Below are 8,020 nucleotides of genomic sequence, written 5' to 3' on the forward strand. Positions count from 1 at the left end.
TTATTTATTAGTTAATGAATAAAATCATTTTATAAAAAAAAGTGTTTTATTTGAATGGTCAAAATTCGGAAAAAAAAGCAGGTCAAACAGAAAAACACTCGAAATTAGAAAAAAAAGGACAAAATATGTCTCATTTTATAGAAAATAGAGATTTGAAAACCACATATTCAGTCAAACAAAGCATTTGAAGATACATTTACATTCAATTTGAGATCCATCCGTTTAATCATAACCCTTTCGAACGGAGGTCTTTAACAGGGTGTCTGCGACCCTTCAGGGGTCCTCGGAGGAACTATATAGTTTTGGTTGATTAGGCTTTTATATTCCCCCCCTGCAATTTTTTTCTACTAATTGAAATGTCTTTAAATACACAATAAAATTCTAAGTCTTATTAGCTCAATATACATTCATAATTTAGGAATATTACATATTTTTGACTTAATTTAAGTTAAAATTACAATTTTCTCTAAAATCCGACTTAGAACTCAAGAAAAAAGGATAAATTCAGCTGTAGAATTAGAGCAATTTGTTTTGAAAAAACATTTAGCAAATGAAAACTGGGATCCTATCACCTTATTGTTTTTAAATAATTAGTATTTGTAAAGAAAAAAATGAAATAGATCCAAAGGACCTATCAGTAACCATATCTGTTCCAGTGCATAGCATTACTAGAATTTCTTTGAGTAATATGTCTTCAGGACAGAGGCCATAACAGGGGCCTGGACATGATCTACAGTGACACTGGCCCCCGTTAGCCCCCTTCTAGAACCACCCATGATCAATGCACACCTTCAGCGACAAACAGGAGCTTTTTCAAGCTGGGCACCGTTTCATTCACAATACCTGTCCCATCAACGAGCAATCAGAATCAGAAATACTTTAATAATTCCAGGGAGACATTACTCTTGTTACATTACTCCATCTGCAGTTTGATATGACACAATTTCATACAATATATATAATTAGGGGGTCCCCGCGTCATCTCACCATCAGGTTGGGGGTCCTTGCCCTGAAGACCCCTGCTTTAGAATGAACCATCAATAGAATTAGTCAATGAACAATTTGTTTATGCTGTAATCCAGCTTTTGGTCAGCAGATGTCGCCCTTTCCCCGGTAACCTTGCTGTCGCAGCTGACAGGCAGCCTCTGTTGTGTTGGAGTAAACCTCTAACTCCACCTTCTCCATTGACAGGCGGCAACACTGAACCTCTGCCTCGCCTCCTCCAAGAAAATCTGCGCTCAGGACTTAACATCCAAAGCCATAAAGGTGAGTAATATGTCTTTAATTCGTCGTTCCTTCTCTAAAAATCCCAGCTGTGTCCGTTATTCTAGCAGGAAACGTCATGATTTCAGTCGTTTAGTGTTACCTGTCCTTTACGCACCACGGCAGGCAGCGGCGCATGCTGGTTTTTTATTTTCCTCCCCTATGAAGCGTCCATTTCAGGTGTGTTTATTGCTTTAATCATTGACTGAGCACATCTATCGGCTTGGTTATGTTTGTGAAGCTGTCAGTCTGCAGCTTCTTTAATAAGACTCCGGTCCGTCAAAGTGGGTTAATGGATCAAGCTTTAGGAGTTTCCTTTTTTTTCTTTATTCTCCACGTCTTTTGCCATATTTCTATTAAAATGCATTTGTTTTCCTTATATTCTGATCTTTAATTTGTTTCTATGAGCTTCATTTGAGGCACTTCCAACATGTCGGTGAGGCGCGCCTGGATTGATGGATCTGCCATCAGTGTTTTCCTCTCTTTGCTGCACATGTTAGCTGAGGATTTATGTATTTTTTTTCCCTCATCATGCATTGCTATGTGACATGTATTAATCCCTTTAGGCAGGCTCTGTAGCAGAAGAGGTCAGAGGTCAGGGGCAGCAACAGATCAGCATCCTTGTTGCAGATTGCCTTCAGCACACAGCTGGATAAAAAAGCTTGGGAATTATGTCCTATGGTGGATATATCTCTTTATATAATGTATATAAACATCTTTTTTTTTTTTTTTTTAGTTTTATGTCAAAATAAACAAGAATTTAAAAAGCTGTCAAATAGCACCAAGATTATGATTACAGGTTTGAAAGTAAGAAAGGTTCAGCCTTTTTAAAACTGAAATTCTTTGAAATTAATTGTATTTATCAGATCACATACTAATAAAAAAAAGCAAGAATTTTTAAAGGAAACAATCACTGAACAATCACTTACACCCCTGATTTTAATCCACCTTGAATTATCATGTTTAGTATGAATTTGTAGCAGATGATTCTATAATGTCTGTTTGGAAACTACAAAAAACCACAGACTATAAGCAAGCATTGAATAAAAAAAAAAATGACATAAAAAGATTGAAAGATAGTTGGTTGACTGCTCAGACAAATGACCGGATGAAATAAGGAATCATTCACACTATGGGATAGGGAATAAAATATTATTTTCCACACTTCTTTTCCTGTTATTAACATAGACTAAACTAACTTAAGAAATTCCAGACTTTCCCAGTTTTTTTAAGAACCCTGCTTTTGCTTTCACCTTGATCTCCTGCGGGGACATTTGTGTTGATTGCAGGGTTGTAGGTTCAAGTCTCAGCTTTAATTTTCAATATCAATGTGTCCTTAACCTGCGTTGCGGTCATGAGGCCCAGTAGTGCCTGTGTGCAGCAGCCTCACCTCTGTCAGTGAGCCCCAGGGCAGCTCTGGCTGCAATGTTGCTTGCCACCATCAGTGTGTATGTGAATGACTAATTTGTAATGTAAAGTGCTTTGTCAAGTCTTCTGACTTGAAAAAGCATTACCGTATATAAGTACAGGCCATTTGGAATTTACTGTAATTTTAACCTACAGGTCAAATTACGAAAAATCAGTGTTATTAACATGTAAGGACATCAATCAGCAACATGTTCATTTTGGAATAAGGACATTTAAGTTAAATTTGTGTGACAAAAGGTCAATAGTGTTGTAACCTCACTTTCTGTTGCATTGAATTATTCTGCAGCTATCAATGAACCAGGGGAACATTTTTGGGGGCTTTTATCAGCTGGGGTTGGTCTTTTTTGGTGGCCTTTAGTTTACTTTTCTGTTATTATCCTTAGCTCATTTTATCTCCAAATGCAGCAAGTTTTGAAAATCTTAACTCATAAATGCTTATAGGGATATTATTTTCAAAACAAAACCTTGTCTCTTCACTGCTGGCACCTGGCATAAAACCAAACATGAAATTTAATAATTCTGCATATTGTCTCACATTCAGTATTTTAACCTTCATTGCTCCCAAAGCAAGTCTAGTAAAACTAAATGATAAGATTTTGACACAGTAAGTTTTTTTTTTTATTTTTTTAGAGACACTGATTTTGTGTATTTTTGTGTATTCCTGATTTGTATTTTCCTTTCAACACAACGCTGTTTTTAATTTTATGGCATAATTTATATAAAATTTGATACAAAGAAGTAATTTTACAATTTTATTGTTTCACCCATTGGGCAAACAGTTTTCTGTTTCTTCTTCTTTTTATAGTCGTGTATGAAGAATTTGATTTGGACCAATTCTGTTTTTTTATCTCAAAATTTTACTGCATTAAAGAAAAACATGTATTTAATAAGCATCTGAGAGGAATCTGGTGACATAGGGGAGTGCTTCTGCTTTCCTTCTAATACAGTCCTGTTAATATAAAAGAGAAGTTAAATAACCTCCAAAATTGCTCTTTAACCCCCTTTGGCAGCAGTCATGAGAAAGAATTTGGCCAGGCGACGATACATTCATAATGTTTGGTAGTTTGTTCAGGATTGATAATTTCAAGTTTCTCCTGGCCTAGCTTCTCTCTTCTGCATGCAAGCGAACTTTCACCCACCTCCACCCCATCTCCTCCATAATTCTCAGTCCCACTCACCCTCTGGCTTATTCCACTAACAGTGCCCGGGCCCCAGGGAAGACTGCTCTAATTCTTTTCTAGGTTAATCATCCCAGCGTATGTTGATTCACAGCATCAAAGTCTTCTGCCGGGGCCCAAGCGCCAAAAAACTTGTTTCATTTATGTCATTGTCTGCTTCTGTCTCCTTGAACCCCAGTCGGCCTTAGCAGACAGTGAGCCTGGTTCTGCTAGAGGTTTCCTCCTGTTAAAGAAGAGTTTTCCTCTCCACTGTCGCTACCTGCATGCTCAGTGTGAGGGACTGATTATGAGTCCTCATAATCAGCTGGTTTGCCTTAGATAGAAATATTTTGAAGAATATGATTGTGTTACCTGTATAAATAAATTGAATACTATTGTAATAGCAGCTTTTCTCTCTGTGATTCTCTCCTGGTTGAAAACCAGTTTCTTTCTTTTTTTCAATCCATAGTCAATTTTGTTGGTAACAAATTATGCATTAAACCTTTGCCTGCTGTTTTACTTTGAAAATTAAATACCTTGAAAGAGATTGGACTCTTTATTGTCATACTGAGCAACTGCTAAATTACTTTGTATAAATCTGTTAGTCAACCTGACATGGCCAATTAGAACAGATTAAAGAGGGGCTGCGTTCTGAATGAGCAAATGAGGGAAGAATTCATGGTTATAATTGACTTAAGTTGCTTCAACTCAAAAAATAAGAAATTATCTATGAGAATCACATTCGTAGTCAGACAGACCTGACTTCTCACTCAATGGACTGACATTGGAGCTAACTTGAGTTTTAATTAGTGACCTCATTATGAGTTACACCTTGATTTGATGTCTTTACATTCAACTCAGTGTTGACAGTGTATGATTATTACCAGAGTCTGTGTACCATGAGCCCAGCTACTCCAGGAAGGGGAGGGTGTGTGTTTAGTGTCTGCCTCTTATGTGTGTCTGTGGACTGCTTATATATGTCGGTGTAGGTGTAAGGGTGGGATTGTGTGAATGTTACTCACTGAATGTGAAGTTCTCTTTGTCTACTTTTCAGGTTGAGTGTTTGCCTTCCCCCACCTACTGGAACATTGAAGGCACCAATTATGAGCAGGGCTCCTACCCCTTCTTATGCTTCCCACCATTGAGAGGTGTTTGTGTTTGCTGGCACACAGATTGTTTTATGGGTCCGATATTGGGGACTTCAGTGGGTACTGTCTCATTCTTGGTGGCTGCCTGGCTGGGCCTAGGCCTTCTGGCCCTCCGGGGTCCCCCACTAGGATGCGTCCCCGGGCCTTAGACACCTGGGCTTTCCTTCAGGTCCACCTGTCTCTATTTCTTTCTCTGTCCCCTTAGTTCTTATACCCTCTTTCATTCTCACCTCCCCTTCAGTATCTGTAACCATTGTATTTGTTTTACTCCCTAAGAGTTTTTCCATAAAGTGTCATATGCAAGTACCAACGAGCACCTTATGGCAACAGTCATCATGGTCTGCTTGTGAAAGCAAATCTGTTGGACTATCATATAGCTCTGGGACATCTATTCCTCAGAATAGTGTTTTTTTTTTTAAAGACACAGATTTTCCTTGTGTAAAGGCCCTTAGAAGTTCATTACAGAACATCAATAAAGAAACAGGATCATGAAGCACTATTAGTACGACAGACAGATCAATGAGAAAGTTGTGAGGAAGTTTAAACAGGGTACGCATTTAAGATGTTGTTCAAAAATTTAAAAATCTTACAAAAGACTTTTCTATCCTGAAACCAACTATGCCATTACTGCAAACTGAAGAACCCTCCATCCACATAAGCAACACTAAAATTAGCTAGGAGGCCTATATTGACTTCAGAGGAACAGTAGAAATCTATGACTATGGAGCCTCTCTCTCTCTCTCTGAGCCTCTCCTGGATGATTGAGATCCTCAATGTATCTCCAAAGCCTCTTTCCCACTGAAAACCTGGGTTTTTCGAAACCAGGTTGACCCGCTAACCATATGCTTTAGGCTCTTTTCCCATTTGAATGGAATGGCAAGCTATGTGGCCTCTGTCCCCCACCACTGCGTGTCTGATGACGGCTTTACTGATGTCAACAGTGCACTGGAAATGTGTCCATATTGAAGAGCAACATGGATGGGAGCCAGAGCGTACCTTTTTTCTGTTTGAATCCCTCTTAACAGCACTGCTCCATGTTTGTTAAAAGTTAACAGGGTTGTGTCGGCTTGTTAGCTCAGTAGCGTCTGGCGTGTGTTGACGTCCGTACGTTGTGTTCAATGGTGTCACGTATGTCACGTAATGGCAGCCATATGCTTCCCAAGGGGATGGGTTAAAACCAGAGGTACATTTCCCAATGTAAGATCAATTAAGTTCAATTAGATTTTAAACAGGTTTCTCGGCCAGTGTGAAAGTTGTATAAGGGAGTGCCTGACCAGCCAGCACACAAAGCTCATTTCAGCCACTTGTATCTGGAAAATGTATTTTCAATCGTTATCCAGGTTTCATGACCATAGATGAGGGTAGGAATATAGACTGAGCAGTAAGCTCTTTCCCTTCACCAAAGCAGACTGGTGCAGCAGCCACACAGTTAATCTCCGTTCTTCTCTCACTCACGAACAGTATCCAAGCTTGAACTCCTTCATTTGAGGCATCAACTCTTCTCTGACCAGAAGGTGCCGAGCTGTGTTTCTTCAGATCGAGAACCATGGTCTTAGTCTTAGTTGAGTTGATTGTCATCACCCAATAACAGGGACACTCTGCCCTGAAACACAAGAATAGGGCAGAAAGCATTCTTTAGATCCTCACCACTCCTCTTCAGCACCACTTCCACATTCAATGGAAACCCGGGGTGTTAGGCTAGTGGGTAGATGGTGACTGATGTTGAAAGAGACTCTTTTTGTACCGTCAATACCAAGTTCACCACAAGTGATTTATGTGTGCCTGAACATTTTTTATGTACCCTGAACACATCATCCTCAAAGAGAAACTTGTTTCACGTGTGTGAAGTAGGGCCAGGGATGAAGGTCAGATTAAATAAGGAGATTTTTGGAGCTAAATACAAACAAGAAACCCTGTTATAGGCTGCGAAAGACTTTGTACAGAGTGGGAGGCTCACCAATAAACAGGAAAATAATCTTTAAAGACACAACCAGAGCTACAGTCTGGTGATTTAGATCTAAGCATATTCATGTGTTGGGATGGTGTAGTGAAAATTCAGAACTAAATTCTAACTGAGAATCTATGGTAAAAATTTTTACAATTACAATTTTTTTTCATATATGCGCTCTGCCCAATCTGATTGATCTCAAGCAGTTGTTATTCATTAAAAAAGACAAACATCTCAGTCCCTGCGTGTAAAAAGCTGATGAAGTTATAACCTCAGTACTTTAAGCAAAATGCGGTTCTCTAAATAGATGTTTCACAGGGCTCCTTTTGAATCTAAATACAATAAAAACTATGCATGTTTGATATGCCTAACTCATAGATGTGGCACCTGAAATTGACTTGTTCCCTCCTTTTTTTATGTACGTAGTCTAGTTGAGGAGAATATTTGTTGACATTGTGGCACATATCTCTTTTCTGTGGGTGGGCCAATTTTTTAGATATTAAGGAGTGAGTTGAGGTTTGTTTGCACCAGATGCTGTTTAACATCCTAATAAAGCAGTGCTGCTAGCTAACTTTTAATTATGCTTCAACTCTTCCAAGATGTTCTTCACTCATTTTGTTGTTTATCCCTGTTGTAAACGGTGAAATGGTGTTTTGAAAAATCTGTGATGCAGATCCTGTTTGAATGTGGGCATGCTGGGTGAGACAAAAATGCTGCTTGTGCCGACAGATAAAATCCACAGTGAGCTTTGGGAGGAACTGGTTGTGCAAACCTGGATTCTCTGACAGCCTGCTGGATATTAAGCTTAAGGCAACAGCTCCGTCCTTTATCCCACATCTTTCCTACTCTGTTGCAAGTCCTTGAAATACTTAGATTTCAATTCTGAACTGTCTCGGGGCAATGGTTTTGAAGCCTGCTGCTGTCTCCTAGAGGAAATGTTTCTCATAGAGGGTAAAAGAAAATGTCATAGTGTTAAGCCCAGCTCGAGGATCCATCCATCCATCCATCCATCCATCCATCCATCCATCCATCCATCCATCCATCCATCCATCCATCCATCCATCCATCCATCCATC

At 39.1% G+C, this 8,020-nt stretch overlaps 1 protein-coding gene across 2 annotated transcripts in view; it reads left to right on the plus strand.

Moving 5' to 3' along the window:
• The first annotated feature begins 1,173 nt into the window (after window positions 1-1,173).
• ptpre (protein tyrosine phosphatase, receptor type E) overlaps window positions 1,174-8,020 on the plus strand; it is an 82,640-nt gene continuing 75,793 nt past the window's right edge. For both annotated transcript variants that reach the window (XM_015375936.1, XM_015375938.1), the window contains exon 1: window positions 1,174-1,266. The gene's annotated coding sequence lies outside the window, so the exon portion shown is untranslated. The remainder of the gene's footprint in view (window positions 1,267-8,020) is intronic.

This window comes from Cyprinodon variegatus, unplaced genomic scaffold (genome assembly GCF_000732505.1).
Source record: "Cyprinodon variegatus isolate N-32 unplaced genomic scaffold, C_variegatus-1.0 Scaffold127, whole genome shotgun sequence".
Classification (NCBI taxonomy): domain Eukaryota; kingdom Metazoa; phylum Chordata; class Actinopteri; order Cyprinodontiformes; family Cyprinodontidae; genus Cyprinodon; species Cyprinodon variegatus.